Source organism: Nerophis ophidion, linkage group LG06 (genome assembly GCF_033978795.1).
Source record: "Nerophis ophidion isolate RoL-2023_Sa linkage group LG06, RoL_Noph_v1.0, whole genome shotgun sequence".
Lineage (NCBI taxonomy): Eukaryota > Metazoa > Chordata > Actinopteri > Syngnathiformes > Syngnathidae > Nerophis > Nerophis ophidion.
This window is the reverse complement of record NC_084616.1, coordinates 44,237,091-44,260,568: the sequence shown is the minus strand read 5'-3', so window position 1 is coordinate 44,260,568 and position 23,478 is coordinate 44,237,091.

Sequence of the window (23,478 nt, the reverse complement as noted above, 5' to 3'; positions counted from 1 at the left end):
CAACGGACGTGACGAGGTTGGTACTAGGTGGGATTTGAACCAGGGACCCTCGGGTTGCGCACGGCCACTCTCCCACTGCGCCACGCCGTCCCTATACATATATATATATATATATATATATATATATATATATATATATATATATATATATATATATATATATATATATATATATATATATATATATATATATATATATATATATATATATATATATATATATTTTCAAGGAAATAGGGTAATTAAGATAATGAAGGATGAAGTGATTAGGAAATGTTTTAGTATATATATATATATATATATATATATATATATACTAAAACATTTCCTAATCACTTCATCCTTCATTATCTTAATTACCTTATTTCCTTGAATTGCCGGCGGGGCGCTAATTAATTTAAAACATCTTCTAGCTCCTGCGCTCACCAAAGGCATGCGGTAAAAGTAAGCATGTGCTAATTATTTTAAAACTTCTTCTCATCCCGGCACAAACCAAAAGCATGCAGTAAAAATTTTAGTGTGATGTAAGGATACCATCTTGAAAATCACATTTAATAAAAAAAATGTTATTATGGTTATTATTTTCAGCACAGAAGGCTTGGAATAACTTACAATCGAATAGTCAACTTAAAACCCTTGTTACATTCAATGAGTTTAAAGCTTCTGTGAAAGGATTGCAGTCTACGTTGTCTGTATGCACATGTGTCATACAGTATGAGCAAGTTTTAATGTTGTAAATGTGATGTTTTATGTGTTGTTTACTGTTTTTAATGTAACCTTTCTGGTGCCCTCTTGGCCAGGTCTCCCTTGGAAAAGAGATCTTTGATCTCAATGGGATTTTAGCTAGTTAAATAAAGGATAAATAAAAAATAAATGGTCTTACCTTTACTTATAAATTAAATCCATGCCAGGTCCTTCTGATCAAAAGCATTGATAACTTGTTTATAGAAGTCTTCCTTATCTTTCTTCAGTTTTAAAAGTCTCTCTGTCTTGATGGACATCTTCCTATTACCTCCTGCTTCGATTGAAAGTCCAGTTTAGAAAACTGTTATCAGACCGCTGCTTGGGTGCGGGCGACGACAGAATTACCCTCGGACATCTCCCCCTCCCATTGTGATCTCTTTATCCCACCGCTGCCACCATGAAGTGTTATTGTATAAATAATACACTGGGTATTTAGGACAGAAACATGCTGTATTTCAGCCCGGTTGTTTACATAGCCAGCAAAGGTGTTACATCCTACAAGGTCCGTTGTGCACCCGCCGCGTCATATCCGTCCCAGCACAATTTACGTCACTTATTTCACTTCTTCTGCAGCCGAATAGTCGCAAGAAGGATCACTAGCGCCCTCTACCACCAGGAGGCGGGAGTCATTTAATGACTCATATTTGACAGACGCAGCTAGGTATTGTGACGGTCTCAAGCCGTCGTCTTGGGGGTCCCCAGGACCACCCAGGGAGGACATGGATTGAGCAGTTTGACTTTGTTTATTTTTCAATAAAACCTCAGTCCAGGTCGCTCTTCCGCCATCTTGGGCATCTCCAGCGTGCCCTGCCTTTCTGTCGGACCGTCGGCTCCACAGGTTTATTAATAAAACATAGCTGCTTATTGTTCTTTTCATTATACCGGTATTCAATAGCTTGGACCTTAAATCCTACTGAATAGCTCTTAATCTTCTTTCCTTTATGCGATTTCAAATTACCGGTATTGAAATCAGCCTCTTCCATTTTGAAAATGATGACAGGGGGAGTGTCACTCGTGACGTCCCGAGTTTGACCAGGCGGTAATATTAAGCATGCGCTAATTATTTTGCGGGTTCAAGGCAGGCGCATACTATATGCCCGGTGGCAATTCAAGGAAATACGGTATATCCCAACATAATCTATCCCAACACTAACGATTCACTTTTGACAGTTTTAGCACTCTAATGTGTAGAATTGTATCTCTGATTCATTCTTAAAATGTTGGTTATTTAGTAGATTGTGTTTAATCTTATGATACCTTTGCATTGATGCCTGTCCGTCTCTCTTTGTGTGCTTAACTGTGCATGACTTCACTGTGCATGTGAGCTGTGTGCTTGGTATTTGTATGTAGTTTATGTATTTTTATCTATTTATCTATGTTCTTATGTTTTTGTGTTATTACGAATTTGCACTAAATTAGTTTTTTGCTTACAATTTCGTTGTACAATGTACAATGACGATAAAGATATATTCTATTAAGTGTTTTTGCGCACGCTGGTCAGTTTGCGTTTAGTTATTGTGCCCATTTATACGGCATAGCAAATTGACGCTGTTTTAAAAAGTACTCTAATTGATGTAGACAACGTTTAGCTGGCTGACTTTGGCTAAAATGATGATTTGTTTGTCTCCAACTTCTTAGCTGGCAAGCAATGTATCACCTAACACTCTTACCGAGGTCATGTCTTTGCTTTTGTACTGTCATAATAACAAGGTCTGCTTTGCAAAGTGAGCAAGGTATTCATGTTTTTAACAAGAATAAGAGGAAATGTTTTCACACTTACATGTTATCACTGGCAATGTTTTTGCAATTGGCGGTAATGACCAACTTCCACCCGGAAAAACAAACATTTGTCGACAAATATAATTGTCGACGACAAATTATAACCTCAACAATGTCCACTAATCGTTGCTGTCCTAACAAGCAGTAATCAACAGATTATCAATAAAAATAATCATGTTGAAATAATGAAGAATGAAAACCTGGGGATAGGTTGATTGGCAACACTAAATTGGCCCTAGTGTGTGAATGTGAGTGTGAATGTTGTCTGTCTATCTGTGTTGGCCCTGCGATGAGGTGGCGACTTGTCCAGGGTGTACCCTGCCTTCCGCCCGATTGTAGCTGATATAGGCGCCAGCGCCCCCCGCGACCCCGAAAGGGAATAAGCGGTAGAAAATGGATGGATGGATGGAAAACTCAACGTCACAGGGTAAAATTATATTTTCTTCACATTAATACAGTAATGTACATGTTTTTGTTATTTTCTGCTGGTTTTGGACTTCCTTTATTCCTGTTGTTGTACACCCTTGAGTTTGTTTAGTTACCATGGCTACTTATTATTTTCACCTGCCTCTAGTGTTCAGGACGCTCCCCCGTTTCTCATCAGAGGCATTATTTAAGCCTGCCTGTGCCAGTCAGTCGGCCTGGCTTTTTTGTTTGCTTCATGCTCCTGTTACGTGAGTATTGCTTATCTTTAGTCTATGCTATGTAGTAACCTTAGCTTCAAGTGGAATCGGCACTGAGACTTAAAGTTTAATCCTGGCTTCGTAGATACATTGGCACAAAGTCTAAGCTCATTGTTTTTTGAAACTGCACCAATTTCTTTAGAATTTTCAACAAATTTGAAGTGTTTTGTCCAGAGTTTATTTGTAATGTGTGCGTTCTTAGAATCAGAATCAGAATCAGAGTAGTTTTATTGCCATTGTTTGAGAACGGGTTCCTAAACTAGGTTTTTTTCTTGGTGCAATCGTGCAACATAAAAGACACATAACACACAATAGGTAATGAAACAAACCTGTAACTGATCCATCAGATCTTGTTATTGTTCATGTGTCTGATGGCCGATGGGGAGAAAACTGTTTAGGTGGCGGGAGGTGTGGGTCTGGATGGACCGTAGTCTCCTGCCTGAGGGGAGAATAGTTTGTGTCCAGGGTGAGAAGAGTCAGCTGTCATCCGACCCATACGCTTCCTGGTCCTGGAGGAGAACAGGTCCTGGAGGAATGGGAGCCTGCAGACTATAACCTTCTCAGCAGCACGTACGATGTGCTGCAGTCGATGCTTGCCCCGGACCCACACGGGGATGCATGGACTCGAAGATAGCCGAGTAGAACTGCACCAGCATCTCGGTCGGCACCTTAAGTTTCCTTAGCTGCCGCAGGAAGTACATCCTCTGCTGGGCCTTCTTGATGAGAGAGCTGATGGTCGGCTCTCGCTTGAGGTTCTGGGTGATGGTGGTGCCCAGGAAACTGAAGGAGTCCCTGATAAAGACAGGGGTGGGAGAGTCAATCAGTGTGAGGGGGAATGGCGGGGCTGTGACTTTCCTTAAGTCCATGATCATTTCCACTGTCTTCTGGGCGTTCAGCTCCAGGGTGTTGAGGCTGCACCAGGACGCCAGCCGGTCCACTTCTCTCTTTTAGGTGGACTCCTCGCCGTCCGAGATGAGCCCGATGAGGGTGGTGTCGTACGCAAACCTGAGTAACTTAACGGACTTGGGCTTGTTCTATTTTTGGCCAAAGTAAAACAAAGGAAACAAACTGAAGTTGCCTTTATTTTTAAGTTATCATGCTATGATTTTATCATTCCGGCCCACTTGAGAATAGATTTTCCTCCATGCGGCCTCTGAGCTAAAATGACTTTGACACCCCTGCACTACCTGTATCCAAGCCATGAGGTTTTCATAATACGTCCCTCTGAAGATGTTAAGAACTGGTTAGTCTTGTGTCAACCTGAAGACGACAGTGTGGAAGTCGCTTCCTAGCGGGTTCCGCTGATCACACACGTTCACAGGAGTGTGACGTTCAGAGTTGAACAAGGTTTTATTCACCATCAATTGTTTATGCTATTTGACTTTTCAGTCCGTGTTCTTCCTCTCCAACTCTCCAAGTCCTCCTCTTCCTGCTGTTCCCGACTACTGCTGTTAAAGACAACAGTTGATTAGACAACTCGTACCACCTGGGAATTCAAATCACCTGCCAGCTGTGTCTCGCCGCCAGCAATGCCACGCCCCTGTCTGATTGTGCTCTGTCCTCAGCCCCACTTACAGAGGCAGTGACCTTTGCTCCTGCAGGCAGCACTGGCCACCTCCTTAGACAGAAGTCACTTTTGCTGTATACTTATGAGTTATCAGACTATTTTTGCATTCATGTCTCTGGGTCCAAAGCCTTACGTTCAATATAGTAATAGCGATGGCAGGCAGTGACGACTCTCACACATGCTGTCTCTGAGCTCGGCCCACGCACTGTGGTGCCGCTCCAACTCACACATTGTGTTGTCGAAGGGTGTGTGCTCGGATCTATTTTTGACCCAGCTGTAGGCCTTCCCTCCAAATTAAACTCAAGTTCCCTATTGTCTTTCTTTTTGCCAAATCTTCCTCATGCCGTCTTCATCTGTCCTCCGCCTCTGCCCGTGTGTCAGAGTGCAGGGTGTGATGCCCGGGCTGTGTAGCTGCAAGCATAAACATCTCTCCATCTCCACATGAAAACAGACAAGGGGGCATTATCAGGCGGAGGGATAAACCCCCCTACTCAGTCTTCAACTATAAATAACCTCCTCGCACCTCCTCATTGGCATTCATGAGGTGAAATAATAGTGTATGGAAAAAGAACCCCCTTGCCTGTTTGGTGTCTTATTTGCTTAATAAAACATCACGACATAGAATTCATCACTTTTTACCGCAGTCTGGGAACTCATCCTCCACCCGTTTTATATCCTTTTTTTCTGCTAGGTAGCGTTACTAAAACGTGTTGTTTAACAAACAAAACAGTGGTATATTTAGCAGCTAAGTTATCTATAGTTTTGTAGGACAACAGACGTATTGTGCATTAGTTGGACAACAATGTTGAGGATGCTTATGTCTCTACACATTGCATCGCGGGGGCTGACGTGGAGGAGGGTAATGGTGAGAAAAAATTGGTGAAGACAAATCTGTGGTAAGTAGTTGATAGTGTGGATGCAAAGTAACGCCAAACAAATAGTTGTGGTATTAACTTGTATTCAAACATGCATTAAGTTACAATATAGTACATCACATCCGCCCTGATATCAAGAGGTTGTGAGTTCAAACCCCGACCGAATCATACCAAAGACTTTAAAAATGGGAGCAATTACCTCCCTGCTTGGCACTTAGCATCAAGGGTTGGAATTGGGGGTTAAATCACCCAAATGAGTCCAGTGCTGCTCACTGCTCCCCTCACCTGCCAGAGGGTGAAGAAAAGGGATGGGTCAAATGCAGAGGGTAATTTTTACCACACTTAGTGTGTGTGTGACTATCCGTGGTACTTTAACTTTAATTTTACAGTTTCTCTTTACATGTCTGAAAAGGAGTAGGGAGAAGCAGAGCCTATTTTATCCTACTTTGTTCCTTTTCAATAGCAATTTCTAACACATGTTTTTTTTTTTCACATACAGGGCTCAATTTGTAATACAAATAATTAAATAAACTAGATGAGGCAATTCCTGAAGGAATGCTCCAGTCCTAAATTTGAACTGAAATGCTGACAGAATGTAGTATGAGTTTATAAATAGTTTGAATGTTGGAATGGTTTGAATTGGATGAAAAATGTGGGAGTTTTGGAACTTTGAAAAAATGTCCCATTCATTTCAATGGGAATTTCATGGAATTTTGGGGAACTTCCGGAAAAGGGAGATTTTTTTTTTTTTTTAATATTAAAACATCTGAATGTTCTTAATGACGTGGTTGGCTAAATGATTGATGTTGGACTTTTTCAAATCGGACAATTTTACCAGTTCAAAAAACAACTTTGTTATTTATCCTGATTAAGAGGAATGTTTTGACACTAGAATGGTTGAAGTGAAAATGCGGGTGAAATAAGGGGATGAAAAAACGAGAATTCTAGGAATTTCTGGAATGTTTTAGAACTTGGAAAGATGATAGTTTAAATGTGCAGGATGAGTGGAATATGTTGAAGGTGGAATGGTTTGAATTGGTCGAAAAATGGCCAAATTATTTTGAATTTGAAAAATGTCCCGGAATTCCTACAATTCTGGGAAATCAGGGAATTTGGGGAATTTGTCAAGGGAAAGCCCACATTTTCCGAATAGGCTGAACAGTTTGAAGCTGGAACGGTTTGATTTTGGTACATCACATATTTACAGTTTCTCTCGACAACATGTCTGAAAAGGAGTGGTTGGTGTTGGAATTTTTCAAAACAGTTGAGAAATATTGAAGTAGTAACATTTTAAATTGACAAATGGTATTACAGAATTTCTGGAGTTTTGGGAAAAACGGGAATTTTTCCGGTTCAAAAAACAACTCTGCTTTTTATCCTGCTTATGAGGAATGTTTTGACAGTGGAGCGGTTGAAGTGAGTTGTAAAATGTGGGTGAAAAAGGGTGAAAAAAGGAGTTGAAAAAAAAGGAATTCTGAGAATTCCTAAATTTTTTTAGAACTTGGAAAAATTATAGTTTGAATGTGCAGGATGAGTGAAATATGTTGAAGGTGGAATGGTTAGATTTGGTTGAAAAATGGCCAATTCATTTTGAATTGGAAAACATTTTCTGGAAAACCTGGAATTTTGGGAATTTTGGAACATCTGGGAATTTTCTGAATTTGTCAAGGGAAAGCCCGCAATTCCCGAATAGGCTGAACAGTTTGAAGTTGGTACAGTTTGATTTTTGTACATCACATATTTACAGTTTCTATCGACCACGTCTGAAAAGGAGTAGGGAGAAGCAGAGCCTATCTTATCTTACTTTGTTTTTAATATCAATTTCTTGTACATTTTTTTTTTCACATCCAGGGCTCACTTTGTAACACAGACAATTAAATAAACTAGATGAGGATATTCCTAAAGGAATTGTGTGTGAATGCTCCAATGCTAAAGTTGAAGTAAAATGCTGACAAAATGTAGTATAAATGTAAGAATAGTATAGAACAGGGGTGAGAAACGTACGGCCCGCGGTCCGGATCAGGCCTGCGAACAGGTTTTATCCGGCCCGCGGGATGAGTTTGCTAAATATACAAATTAACCTGAATTTTTTAAATGAAAGAAACAGCTCTTCTACATGTGTCTACTGGATGTTGCAATAGCAATTCTTTGTATCGCTGTAGATCAGGGGTCGGCAACCCGTGGCTCCAGAGCCGCATGCGGCTCCTGGATCACTCTGATGTGGCTCAGCTGCATACTTGCCGAACCCCCCATTTTAACGGGAAGTTTTCCAAATTTCATTGCCTTTCCAAGAAATCTCCCCAGGACAACATTCTCAGATTTTCACCCAGACAACAATATTGAGGCCGTGCCGTGATGGCAATGCCTTAAACGTCCTCTCGACCATGTCGTAGCGTCCGTTTTAATACTATGCTATCTGAGGGCCGGCCGGCCACATCTACTGTGCGGCTGCTGACTCAACGCACAAGCGACTGCAAGGCATAGTTTGTTCAACAGCCATACAGGTTACACTGAGGGTTGTGATATAAACAACTGTAGCACTCTTACTAATATGCGCCACACTGTAAACCCACTCCAAACAAGAATGACAAACACTTTTTGGGAGAACATCCGCACTGTAACACATTATAAACGCAACATAACAAACACCCAGAATCCCATGAATCCCTAACTATTCCGGGCTCCCTTATACACACCCATTACCACCCCTCCACCAACTGTGCGTCGGTTGAGGTGGGCAGGGTTGGGGGGGCGGGGTTTGGTGCTAGGGAGGGTGTATAATGGAGCCCGGAAGAGCAAAACAAAACTTTGTACGCTGTGTTATTTCATTTTAAATTTCAAAAGAGTCTTGTGGCTCCCATAGTTGTCTTTATTTTGTGAAACAGGTCAAAATGGCTTTTTGAGTCGTAAAGGTTGGCGACCCCTGCTGTAGATGATGTTAGTACATCAATCGAGGAAAATGATCAAACTATATACATGGCATACTGTAATTTGATTTTGATATTTTTTTATCTTGATAGATTGAAAATGAACACCATTGAGTTGACTGAGGAACATTATCACATCATTCATTCAGAAAATATAAGTAACGACAAATAAAGATAGAATACTATCAACCGTAACATGTAAGTGTAAAAAAACAACAAAATTATGATTTGTACATTTTCAGAATGTGCTTCTTCTATTTTTAAACACAGAAAACAATCTGAAGGTGTCTTTATTTTTAAGTTATCGTGCAGGGATTTTACCAGTCCCGCCCACTTGGGAGTAGATTTTTCTCCATGTGGCCCCCGATCTAAAATGATTTTGACACCCCTGGTTTAGATGTTGGAATGGTTTGAATCAGAAGAAAAATGTGGGAGTTATGGAAAACCTGGAATTTTGGGAAATCTGGGACTTTTTGGAATTCATCAAGGGAAAGCCTGCGATTCCCGAATAGGCTGAACAATTTGAATTTGGAAAGATTCTAATAGGATGAAAAATGTGGAAGGTAGCGCGCGCCAAAATCCGGAGAAGAAGTAGTAAAATTATAATGAATACATTAATTTTGGTGCAGAAAATCATATCAATCAATCAATCAATGTTTATTTATATAGCCCTAAGTCAAAAGTGTCTCAAAGGGCTGCACAGCCACAACGACATCCTCGGCTGAAATCCAACATCAGGGCAGGAAACAACTCAACCCAATGGTATGTGTGAATGCTTTGGCGCATTCACACAATAACTAACCAGCAATGTTTTTGCCAATAAATTGCTGTTTTTAAGTTGTGATTCACATAATGAGATGAATAGGATTATCTTAATTTTTAGTAAGATTCATAATGTTTATCTGGATTCTTCTTTCTTGTACTTTGTAGACAAAAATGTTACTCTCAGGTTATATTTTTTATTTTTGTATTATTTTGTTGGTAAGGATTGTTGTCTCTTATAGTTTAATATGTGTATAATTTTAGCTGTTTGCAAATACACCAAATCATTATTGTTTTTATATTTTCGATTCAATGAGATAGGCACCAGCGCCCCCCGCGAGCCCAAAAGCGAATAAGCGGTAGAAAATGGATGGATGGATGGATGGATAATATAAATGGATTGAATGCTCTCTATATAGGCACAATTATACATTATCCAAACTGACCTTTTTGGTAACACACTTAATGAATTGGACTTTTGTAGTTATTTCCCTATATTTCTGCACAATAACTCAGATAATGTAACATTAGTGGACGGCAGAGAAAATGAAGTGATTTTTGGGCCGGAACAAATGTATTTCTAGTCACCATTGTATATTTCTAATATGATGATTCCGGTTAACTTTATTATCCGTCATTACACCTAAAAATGTGATTTATTTTATCCTGTCGATGTATTAAAATAAAACAAATATATATTTTAGTTTCACTTGGATTTAAAGATTGTCTGTTTTTGTCAAAACATCTATTTAATATATTCATTGTTATTATTTTAATATGCTACTGTGTGTTCTCTTCCAAACAAAGAACGGCCATATTGTTTGCAAATAATACTTACTTTAAGTCGTTTATGACTTTTACAAATGTTGCTTGTATAGAGATTGAACAATTCTTCATGTATTACCTCCTAATGGTTAAGTAGTTTTTTTATCCAGTGCAAGACCAACCATTTGAAATATAAATTATGTCAAAAATATTAATTGTATTGAACAAAATAGATCATATAGGACTAAACCCAAGGAACAGTCATCTTAGACACCACATGCCTATATTTGCTGACCAACCTTTTGGTGAAAGAAGCTTTCCAGGAGTGCAGGTATGTAATTGTTGAGATGAGTTTAGCAATAATTCAATTTCTACTTCTTGAGCAATGGGTGGCCAAACCAATACGCATCTTGGTCTTGGATGGATAGTTTGAACTCCATGTTTTGTTTGCACTTGTAATAAGAAAATTCATGACGATGCTGTAAAAAAAGAGAACTTGTGCCAATAATAACAGTATCTCATAAACACAACAATGGAAAGTTTCTGTTAATGCAAAGAAACAATCCCATTGTTCCTATCAAAGCGTGAAATTGGATTAGACAAGTTAAGAAGCATTGTGAACTGCTTCCAGACGTTAGTGTAGAATATATATTTATATATATATATATATATATATATATATATATATATATATATATATATATATATATATATATATATCACAGACAAATCCTTCTGGCATTGTTCTCAAGGTATGCAAGTAATTAAAATCAATAAAATTGAATTAAAGTAGGAAATATAGAGAAAATTAAAGTTAAAGTTAAAGTACCAATGATTGTCACACACACACTAGGTGTGGTGAAATTTGTCCTCTGCATTTTACCAATCCCGTTGATCACTAGCCTGAGAAGTGAGGGGAGCAGTGGGCAGAGTCACGACTTTTGTTTGGGATATTTTGTTTTTCCAACGCAAAGGATAATTGGCACGAGCCAGGCGTGAATGTAAGTACATTTTGATTTATTAACACTATAACTACAAAAAAAAGGCAAACAAAGGGCGCGCACAATGGCGGAGAACAAACTTGACTACTCAAAACAAAAACAGCACAATGGCATGACTATATACAAAACTAAACAACTGTGACATTAAAAAACCAAAAACTTACTTGACAAGAGCATGAGGGGAATATCATGACTTGGCATGAAGGTGTTGAGGAATACGGAGGCATGTAGGTAGGTAAAGTTGCCAGGACGAAGAACAGAAACAAAATGGCTTGAATAGCAGTGACATAATCAGTGATGGAACAGGTGCATGACATGACAGCTGAAACTAATGAGTTGGCATGGTAATGAAAACAAACCAGGAAGTGCAAAACAGGAAACATGTGTCCAAAAAACAAAACCGAACATGACCAAAACAAAACCTGATTTCCTGGGCGTGACAGAGCCCCCCCGTTAAGGATAGCTCCCAGATGTCCAAAAACAAAAACGAAACAAAATTATGATCAAGAGTCATAGGAGGGCGTAAGGGCGACATGGCGGTGGGTCGCCAGACCACGTGTCCCCGAATCCACCCGGGCAGAGTCAGGTGGCAGCGACGCGTAGAGGCCTTTGTGGTCCTGCTGAATGGGTGGTGCACGTAGTGCTGGGTGAGTTGAAACTGCTGGATACAAAGGGGGCGTTGAAGAGGGGGGACACCTCCCGTTGTAGAGAAGAGAAGTGAGGGCGGGGGGGCTCGGCAGATCTTCCGTTAGCTGCCTCACGAGTCCAGTCTAGAGCGAGAGTAGAACCAGCTCTTCCTGGGTCACCTCTCTGTCGACTAGTCTGTGAACGCATGTAATTAACACTCCAACCTCATGCTGTCCACTTCCCTCGCAGCAAAGTAGCCATGATAGCACAAAACTAAACTCTTTATAGTGTTCCACACTCGCTCTCCAAATAGTAAACAGTCACAGGGGAGAGGGTCTTTTTAACAAACTTAACTAATACGTGATTAAACCTGCCGTTCGTGAAGTCACTGTGCAGCAAACAAACACACGTGCGAGCTGCGGTTAGCACACCCGTCCCATGTACTGGCAACATGAGTGCCCAAACCTTCTCAACTTTAACGAGTGCAACTTGTAAACTGTCATTAATAACACACTGAAATAGGAAGCTTACTGTGGTTATTTCTCTGAACTGCAACCGTAGTGAACTATCTCCCGTGTAGTATTACCGACGCTATGTTGCTTGTTAATGCCGGAGCTCTTTTAACACTTTGTTTAACTTGCCAGCGGAAACAGAACTGCCCGTAACAATAGCAACCGGAAACCATAGCAACCGAAGTCATAGCAACAGTTAAAAAACTTAAAGAAACACATTAATTTCATGGCTGCAACACGTGCCAAAGATGTTGGGAAAGGGCATGTTCAACACTGTGTTACATCACCTTTTCTTTTAACAACACTCAATAAACGTTTGGGAACTGAGGAAACTAATTGTTGAAGCTTTGAAAGTGGAATTCTTTCTCATTCTTGTTTTATGTAGAGCTTTAGTCGTTCAGTAGTCCGGGGTCTCCGCTGTCGTATTTTACGCTTCATAATGCGCCACACATTTCCGAACGACTAAAGCTTTACATAAAACAAGAATGAGAGATAATTCCACTTTCAAAGCTTCAACAATTAGTTTTCTCAGTTCCCAAACGTTTATTGAGTGTTGTTAAAAGAAAAGGTGATGTAACACAGTGGTGAACATGCCCTTTCCCAACTACTTTGTCACATGTTGCAGCCATGAAATTCTAAGTTAATTATTATTTGTAAAAAAAAAAATAAAGTTTATGAGTTTGAACATCAAATATCTTGTGTTTTTAGTGCATTCAACTGAATATGGGTTGAAAATGATTTCCAAATCATTGTATTCCGTTTATATTTACATCTAACACAATTTCCCAACTCATATATATATATATATATATATATATATATATATATATATATATATATATATATATATATATATATATATATATATATATATATCCATCCATCATCTTCCGCTTATCCGAGGTCGGGTCGCGGGCGCAACAGCTTAAGCAGGGAAACCCAGACTTCCCTCTCCCCAGCCACTTCGTCTAGCTCTTCCCGGGGGATCCCGAGGCGTTCCCAGGCCAGCCGGGAGACATAGTTTTCCCAACGTGTCCTGGGTCTTCCCCGTGGCCTCCTACCGGTTGGACGTGCCCTAAACACCTCCCTAGGGAGGCGTTTGGGTGGCATCTTGAGCAGATGCCCGAACCACCTCATCTGGCTCCTCTTGATGTGAAGGAGCAGCGGCTTTACTTTGAGTTCCTCCCGGATGGCAGAGCTTCTCACCCTATCTCTAAGGGAGAGCCCCGCCACACGGCGGAGGAAACTAATTTCGGCCGCTTGTACCCGTGATCTTATCCTTTCGGTCATGACCCAAAGCTCATGACCATAGGTGAGGATGGGAACGTAGATCGACCGGTAAATTGAGAGCTTTGGCTTCCGGCTCAGCTCCTTCTTCACCACAACGGATCGGTACAACGTCCGCATTACTGAAGACGCCGCTCCGATCCGCCTGTCGATCTCACGATCCACTCTTCCCTCACTCGTGAACAAGACTCCTAGGTACTTGAACTCCTCCACTTGGGGCAAGGTCTCCTCCCCAACCCGGATATGGCATTCCACCCTTTTCCGGGCGAGAACCATGGACTCGGACTTGGAGGTGCTGATTCTCATTCCGGTCGCTTCACACTCGGCTGCGAACTGATCCAGCGGGAGCTGAAGATCCCGGTCAGATGAAGCCATCAGGACCACATCATCTGCAAAAAGCAGAGACCTAATCCTGCGGTTACCAAACCGGAACCCCTCAACGCCTTGACTGCGCCTAGAAATTCTGTCCATAAAAGTTATGAACAGAATCGGTGACAAAGGACAGCCTTGGCGGAGTCCAACCCTCACTGGAAATGTGTTTGACTTACTGCCGGCAATGCGGACCAAGCTCTGGCACTGATCGTACAGGGAGCGGACCGCCACAATAAGACTGTCCGATACTCCATACTCTCTAAGCACTCCCCATAGGACTTCCCGAGGGACACAGTCGAATGCCTTCTCCAAGTCCACAAAGCACATATAGACTGGTTGGGCAAACTCCCATGCACCCTCAAGAACCCTGCCGAGAGTATAGAGCTGGTCCACAGTTCCTCGACCAGGACGAAAACCACACTGTTCCTCCTGAATCCGAGGTTCGACTATCCGGCGTAGCCTCCTCTCCAGTACACCTGAATAAACCTTACCGGGAAGGCTGAGGAGTGTGATCCCACGATAGTTGGAACACACCCTCGGGCCCCCCTTCTTAAAGAGAGGAACCACCACCCCTGTCTGCCAATCCAGAGGTACAGCACCCGATGTCCACACGATGCTGCAAAGTCTTGTCAACCAAGACAGCCCCACACCATCCAGAGCCTTAAGGAACTCCGGGCGGATCTCGTCCACCGCTGGGGCCTTGCCACCGAGGAGCTTTTTAACTACCTCAGCGACCTCAGCCCCAGAAATAGGAGGGTCCACCACAGATTCCCCAGGCACTGCTTCCTCATAGGAAGACGTGTTGGTGGGATTGAGGAGGTCTTCGAAGTATTCCTTCCACCTATCCACAACATCCGCAGTTGAGGTCAGCAGAACACCATCCGCACCATACACGGTGTTGATAGTGCACTGCTTCTCCTTCCTGAGGCGGCGGACGGTGGTCCAGAATCGCTTCGAAGCCGTCCGGAATTCGTTTTCCATGGCTTCCCCGAACTCCTCCCATGTCCGAGTTTTTGCCTCCGCGACCGCTGAAGCTGCACACCGCTTGGCCTGTCGGTACCTGTCCACTGCCTCCGGAGTCCTATGAGCCAAAAGAACCCGATAGGACTCCTTCTTCAGCTTGACGGCATCCCTCACCGCTGGTGTCCACCAAGGGGTTTTAGGATTGCCGCCCCGACAGGCACCAGCTACCTTGCGGCCACAGCTCCGATCTGCCGTCTCGACAATAGAGGTGCGGAACATGGTCCACTCGGACTCAATAACCAGCACCTCCCTCGTGACATGTTCAAAATTCTTCCGGAGGTGGGAATTGAAACTTTGTCTGACAGGAGACTCTGCCAGACGTTCCCAGCAGACCCTCACAATGCGTTTGGGCCTGCCAGGTCTGTCCGGCAACCTCCCCCACCATCGCAGCCAACTCCCCACCAGGTGGTGATCGGTAGAAAGCTCCGCCCCTCTCTTCACCCGAGTGTCCAAAACATAAGGCAGCAAATCCGATGACACAACTACAAAGTCGATCATGGAACTGCGGCCTAGGGTGTCCTGGTGCCAAGTGCACATATGGACACCCTTATGTTTGAACATGGTGTTTGTTATGGACAAACTGTGACGAGCACAAAAGTCCAATAACAAAACACCACTCGGGTTCAGATCCGGGCGGCCATTCTTCCCAATCACGCCTCTCCAGGTTTCACTGTCGTTGCCAACGTGAGCGTTGAAGTCTCCCAGTAGGACAAGGGAATCACCCGGGGGAGCACTTTCCAGTACTCCCTCGAGTGTTCCCAAAAAGGGTGGGTACTCTGAACTGCTGTTTGGTGCGTAAGCACAAACAACAGTCAGGACCCGTCCCCCCACCCGAAAGCGGAGGGAGGCTACCCTTTCGTCCACCGGGTTGAACTCCAACGTACAGGCTTTGAGCCGGGGAGAAACAAGAATTGCCACCCCAGCCCGTCGCCTCTCACTGCCGGCAACGCCAGAGTGGAAGAGGGTCCAATCCTTCTCGAGAGAAGTGGTTCCAGAGCCCTTGCTGTGCGTCGAAGTGAGTCTGACTATATCCAGCCGGAATTTATCGACTTCGCGCACTAGCTCAGGCTCTTTCCTCCCCAGTGACGTGACGTTCCACGTCCCAAGAGCTAGCTTCTGTAGCCGAGGATCGGACCGCCAAGTGCCCTGCCTTCGGCTGCCGCCCAGCTCACATTGCACCCGACCTCTATGGCCCCTGCTATGGGTGGTGAGCCCATTGGAGGGGTGACCCACGTTGCCTCTTCGGGCTGTGCCCGGCCGGGCCCCATGGGAACAGGCCCGGCCACCAGTCGCTCGCCATCGTGCCCCATCTCCGGGCCTGGCTCCAGAGGGGGGCCCCGGTGACCCGCATCTGGGCGAAGGAAATCTGGGTCCTTGCTTTTTCTTCTTTATAAAGGTATTCGAGCTGCTCTTTGTCTGATCCCTCACCTATAGCCTGTTTGCCTTGGGAGACCCTACCAGGGGGCTTTATGCCCCCGGACAACATAGCTCCTAGGATCATTGGGACACGCAAACTCCTCTACCACGATAAGGTTGCAGCTCAGAGAGTATATATATATATATATATATATATATATATATATATATATATATATATATATATATATATATATATATATATATATATATTAGGGCTGGGCAACGATTAAACACTTTAATCGAAGTTAATCGCACTATTTCTCCGATTAATCGCGATTAACTGCATTGTATACGCAAAGCCTAATAATGAATTCAAAAGTAGTGTGTAGTGCACCTTTATTGGAATATTCTCCCACATGAACAAAAGCGCCAAAACATTTGTTGTGCAAACACAATTTAAATCAGTCCTTGTTAAACAGTAGCAGTTAAATAGCATATTTTATGAAAATCAACTCAAAAAATGTAAATACAAACATTTAAGCTTATTGCCACTGCCAAGGTATTTAAGTTATCCTGTTTGTTATGGAAAATACATATAATCTACATACAAATCTCTGAGCCACAATCATAACATCTGAACAGGCAATTTCTGAGGTAACAGCAGAAACATTTTTTCAATCAATCAATCAATCAATGTTTACTTATATAGCCCTAAATCACTAGTGTCTCAAAGGGCTGCACAAACCACCACGACATCCTCGGTAGGCCCACATAAGGGCAAGGAAAACTCACACCCAGTGGGACATTGGTGACAATAATGACTATGAGAACCTTAGAGAGGAGGAAAGCAATGGATGTCGAGCGGATCTAACATGATACTGTGAAAGTTCAATCCACAATGGACACAACACAGTCGCGAGAGTCCAGTCCAAAGAGGATCCAAGACACAGCAGCGAGAGTCCCGTTCACAGCGGAGCCAGCAGGAAACCATCCCAAGCGTAGGCGGACCAGCAGCGCAGAGATGTCCCCAGCCGATACACAGGCGAGCAGTACATGGCCACCGGATCGGACCGGACCCCCTCCACAGAGTGGGACATAGAAGAAAAAGAAAAGAAACGGCAGATCAACTGGTCTAAAAAGGGAGTCTATTTAAAGGCTAGAGTACACAAATGAGTTTTAAGGTGAGACTTAAATGCTTCTACTGAGGTGGCATCGCGAACTGTTACCGGGAGGGTATTCCAGAGTACTGGAGCCCGAACGGAAAATGCTCTATAGCCCGCAGACATTTTTTTGGGCTTTGGGAATCACTAATAAGCCGGAATCCTTTGAACGCAGATTTCTTGCCGGGACATATGGTACAATACAATCGGCAAGATAAGATGGAGCTAGACCGTGTAGTATTTTATACGTAAGTAGTAAAACCTTAAAGTCACATCTTAAGTGCACAGGAAGCCAGTGCAGGTGAGCCAGTACAGGCGTAATGTGATCAAACTTTCTTGTTCTTGTCAAAAGTCTAGCAGCCGCATTTTGTACCAACTGTAATCTTTTAATGCTAGACATGGGGAGACCCGAAAATAATACGTTACAGTAGTCGAGGCGAGACGTAACAAACGCATGGATAATGATCTCAGCGTCTTTAGTGGACAGAATGGAGCGAATTTTAGCGATGTTACGGAGATGAAAGAAGGCCGTTTTAGTAACGCTTTTAATGTGTGCCTCAAAGGAGAGAGTTGGGTCGAAGATAATACCCAGATTCTTTACCGTGTCGCCTTGTTTAATTGTTTGGTTGTCAAATGTTAGAGTTGTATTATTAAATAGAGTTCGGTGTCTAGCAGGACCGATAATCAGCATTTCCGTTTTTTTGGCGTTGAGTTGCAAAAAGTTAGCGGACATCCATTGTTTAATTTCATTAAGACATGCCTCCAGCTGACTACAATCCGGCGTGTTGGTCAGCTTTAGGGGCATGTAGAGTTGGGTGTCATCAGCATAACAGTGAAAGCTAACACCGTATTTGCGTATGATGTCACCTAGCGGCAGCATGTAGATGCTGAAGAGTGCAGGGCCAAGGACCGAACCCTGGGGAACTCCACACGTTACCTTAACGTAGTCCGAGGTCACATTGTTATGGGAGACACACTGCATCCTATCAGTAAGATAAGAGTTAAACCAAGACAGGGCTAAGTCTGACATACCAATTCGTGTTTTGATACGTTCTAATAAAATATTATGATCGACGGTATCGAAAGCAGCGCTAAGATCGAGGAGCAGCAACATAGATGACGCATCAGAATCCATCGTTAGCAATAGATCATTAGTCATTTTTGCGAGGGCTGTCTCCGTCGAGTGATTTGCCCTGAAACCGGATTGAAAGTTTTCACATAGATTGTTAGACGTTAAGTGTTCATTTAACTGCTCCGCAACAATTTTTTCAAGGATTTTTGAAATAAAGGGAAGGTGAGACACCGGTCGGTAATTTACCATGAGGTCAGGATCGAGGTTAGGTCTTTTAAGAAGAGGATGAATAACCGCTTTTTTGAATGCTAGGGGAACAGTGCCCGAGGAGAGTGATAAGTTTATAATATTTAGCACTGATGGACCTAATAATACAAAGAGTTCCTTGATCAGTTTCCCAGGAAGAGGGTCAAGTAAACATGTTGTCTGTTTTATTCCATTTACACGTTGTAACAATTCCTCTAATGTTATTTCCTCAAAACGAGAGAAACTATTTTGGAGGGCAGTATCCGCCGTATATACAATCGTGTCAGTGTTAATAGAACTCCGTTGTAGCTGGGACGCATTGTCTTTAATCTCCTTTCTAATGACTTCAATTTTCTTACTAAAGAATTGCATAAAGTCATCAGCTGAGTGGGTTAAGCTACTGGAAGGAGTCCCTTGTTGGGTTAGCGATGCTACCGTACTAAACAAAAATTTAGGATCGTTTTTATTACGGTGGATGAGATTTGAGTAATATTTAGCTTTAGCTAAGGTAAGCATGCGTTTATAAGTTATTAAACCATCACTCCATGCTTGATGGTGCACCTCAAGTTTAGTCGTGCGCCATTTGCGTTCCAGCTTTCTGCATAATAATTTCTGAGCTCTAGTTTCTTCTGTAAACCACGGGGTGCGCTTTTTTGGAACCTTTTTTAACTTTAGCGGTGCTATGTTATCAATGGTTTCGCGCAGGGCGTCGTTAAAGTTGTTAGTGAGGTTATCAATAGAGCCCACATACTTTGGGAATGGTGCCATTACCGAGGGCAGTAGGTCAGCAAGAGTTGTCGTTGTGGCTGTATTAATGTTGCGGCTGCTATAGCAGTTATTATTATTATTAGTTTGACGAACATGCGTCTGAACCTCGAATTTTATAAGGTAATGATCGGACAATACTTTAGTATACGGGAGTATCGTAACTTTGGAAACGGTGATGCCCCTGACAAGCACTAGGTCTATCGTATTACCGTTGCGATACGTGGGTTCATTTATTATTTGTGTGAGACCACAGCTATCAATTACAGTCTGGAGCGCTACGCACGGTGGGTCCGATGGGGTATTCATATGGATATTAAAGTCCCCCATTATGATTATATTATCGGCGTGTGTCATTAGATCAGCAACGAACTCTGAGAATTCATTAATAAAGTCCGAATAGGGCCCTGGGGGGCGGTAGATAACAGCCAGGTGTAGAGGCAGCGGTGTGACAGACCTCATAGTAAGCACCTCAAACGATTTATATTTATTATTTATGTTAGGACTAAGGTTAAAGTTTTCGTTGTATATTAGTGCGACCCCCCCACCCCTTTTGAGCGGACGGGCAATATGCGCATGTGTAAAGTTAGGAGGACATGCCTCATTTAGCGCAAAAAAGTCGTTTGGTTTAAGCCAGGTTTCGCTGAGACCGATGACGTTAAGATTGTTGTCTCTGATAATATCATTAACTAACAACGTTTTGGGAGACAATGAGCTTATGTTTAAAAAACCTATATTATAGGTAGTGGGCTGTTTTAGGGAGTTTTTGATCAAATTATCCGTAGTAGCAATATTAATAATGTTGTGTTTATTATGCCCAGTGCATTTAGTATAGTTACGACCATATCTAGGAATTGATACGACAGGAATTTTCCGATTGTTTGATTGTTGCTTTGATAAACTGCATGCATCATGGTTAGCCACCTCAGTAACGGGGATTTTCCGATTGTTTGTTTGTTGCTTTGATAAACTGCATGCATCATAGTTAGCCACCTCAGTAAAACACATGTCCAACTCTGAAACACTCAAAGCAGAAAAAACTTGTTCTAATTTAACTGACTCCTTACCCAGACCAGTAGTCTCGCATTTTCCATCTAAATCCGTCTTCGGGATGGAGGAAAGTAGTGTTCTGTGGGGATTAGCCTTCTGCTTTGTTTTTAGCCCCGCTCGACATCCGCGTTTCCGATCACACCGCTGGCGTCTGCTCCGTAGACGGCCCCCGCTGCTACTAGACTCCCCTGCTTCACGGGCCGCTGGATGTAGCCGCCGATGTATTCCCATGCTAGTTAGCAAGTCTAGCACGCAAGTGTCTATCAGTCCAAAACGGCCCGATATGTCCACATCCAGAAGTGTCTGGCGGTCGTACGTGATCACGGAGTGACCACGATGTGAGCCAGCCATAAAGTTTGTGGAATTGTCCGGTATTTCTGCCAAATGTTCCATCTTTAGCAGGAGCTCCTCGAGAGCGCAGCCCGTCCGGGCGCCGCCATCTTGGATATAATTGGATATAATTTTTATCAGGGATCTTATGTTTAAAAAACCTATATTATAGGTAGTGGGCTGTTTTAGGGAATTTTTGATCAAATTATCCGTAGTAGCAATATTAATAATGTTGTGTTTATTCTGCGTAGTGCACTTAAAATAATTATGACCATATCTAGGAATTGATATGATGGGGATTTTCCGATTGTTTGCTTGGTGCTTTGATAAACTGGACGCATATACATGGTACTATTTGTGATGTTATGAGCCTGGGAAAAAAAGAACTACCCTACCCAGCATGCAACAGGAGTGACGAGCATGCGCGGTAGCCCGGTATTGGTTGTGTCGCCATGACGGCATCTTGTATGTTGTGATATGCACGCTCTGAAAGCAAACGTTAAGAACTCAGCCAACACTCCCCGTCTGCATTATTGATACCTAAACAGACAACACATATACTCCGCTGCTTCACAGGCCGCTTGATGTAGCCGGCAAAATATTCCCATGCTAGCTAGCCGGTCTAGCAAGCACGCGTCATTCAGTCCAAAACGGCCCGATCTATCCACATTCACAATTGTCTGGCGGTCGTAAGTGATCCCGAAGTGACCACGCTGTAAGCCAGCCATGAAATTTGCAGAATTGTCCGGTATTTTTGCCAAATGTTCCATCTTTACCAAGAGCCCCTCGACGCCGAAGTACATCCGGGAGATGCCATCTTGTTAAGAAAAGGCGTTAACAAAGTAAAAGCATGTAAACAACATACGCAAATGTGCGATAAAATAATTGTCGGCGTTAATAGATTGATGAGTGAACGCGTAATTAACGCATTAATTTGCCCACCCCTAATATATATATATATATATATATATATATATATATATATATATATATATATATATATATATATATATATATATATATATCCATCCATTTTCTACCGCGTATTCCTTTTGGGGTCGCGGGGGGCGCTGGTGCCTATCTCAGCTACATATATATATATATATATATATATATATATATATATATATATATATATATATATATATCAATCAATCAATGTTTACTTATATAGACCTAAATCACTAGTGTTTATATAATATGAATTTCCATCCATCCAACCTTTTTCTACCGCTTATTCCCTTTGGGGTCGCGGGGGGCGCTGGGGCCTATCTCAGGCACCTAATATGAAATATTTTCATAAAAAAAATAGTTCAATATATTTAAAGAATATTTTATTTTTCATCTTCACTATTATTATTAGCACCTAAGAAAAATCTGTCATTGGCAGCAACATTGATTGTTTTAGGATTTATAAGCCAACTTATAGGGACAGCGTGGCGCAGTGGTAGAGTGGCTGTGCACAACCCGAGGGTCCCTGGTTCAATTCCCACCTAGTACCAACTTCGTCACCCTTGCTCCTGATGGGCCCTGGTTAGCGCCTTGCATGGCAGCTCCCTCCATCAGTGTGTGATTGTGTGTGTGAATGGGTGAATGTGGAAGTATTGTCAAAGCGCTTTGAGTACCTTGAAGGTAGAAAAGCGATATAAAAGTACAACCCATTTATTTATTTATTTAACTTATATAGATAGCTCCACTGCATAGTTTTGTGGGGATTTTATATGACTAATAATACAGTAATAGTAATAGTACAATAATACCATAGGCACAATTTTTGTTTTAAAGTATACTTCATTATAATATAATCATAATGGGGGACTTTAATATCCATATGAATACCCCATCGGACCCACCGTGCGTAGCGCTCCAGACTGTAATTGATAGCTGTGGTCTCACACAAATAATAAATGAACCCACGCATCGCAACGGTAATACGATAGACCTAGTGCTTGTCAGGGGTATCACCGTTTCCAAAGTTACGATACTCCTGTATACTAAAGTATTGTCCGATCATTACCTTATAAAATTCAAGATTCAGACGCATGTTCGTCAAACTAATAATAATAATAACTGCTATAGCAGCCGCAACATTAATACGGCCACAACGACAACTCTTGCTGACCTACTGCCCTCGGTTATGGCGCCATTCCCAAAGTATGTGGGCTCTATTGATAACCTCACTAACAACTTTAACGACACCCTGCGCGAAACCATTGATAACATAGCACCGCTAAAGTTAAAAAAGGCTCCAAAAAAGCGCACCCCGTGGTTTACAGAAGAAACTAGAGCTCAGAAATTATTATGTAGAAAGCTGGAACGCAAATGGCGCACGACTAAACTTGAGGTGCACCATCAAGCATGGAGTGATGGTTTAATAACTTATAAACGCATGCTTACCTTAGCTAAAGCTAAATATTACTCAAATCTCATCCACCGTAATAAAAACGATCCTAAATTTTTGTTTAGTACGGTAGCATCGCTAACCCAACAAGGGACCCCTTCCAGTAGCTCAACCTACTCAGCTGATGACTTTATGCAATTCTTTAGTAAGAAAATTGAAGTCATTAGAAAG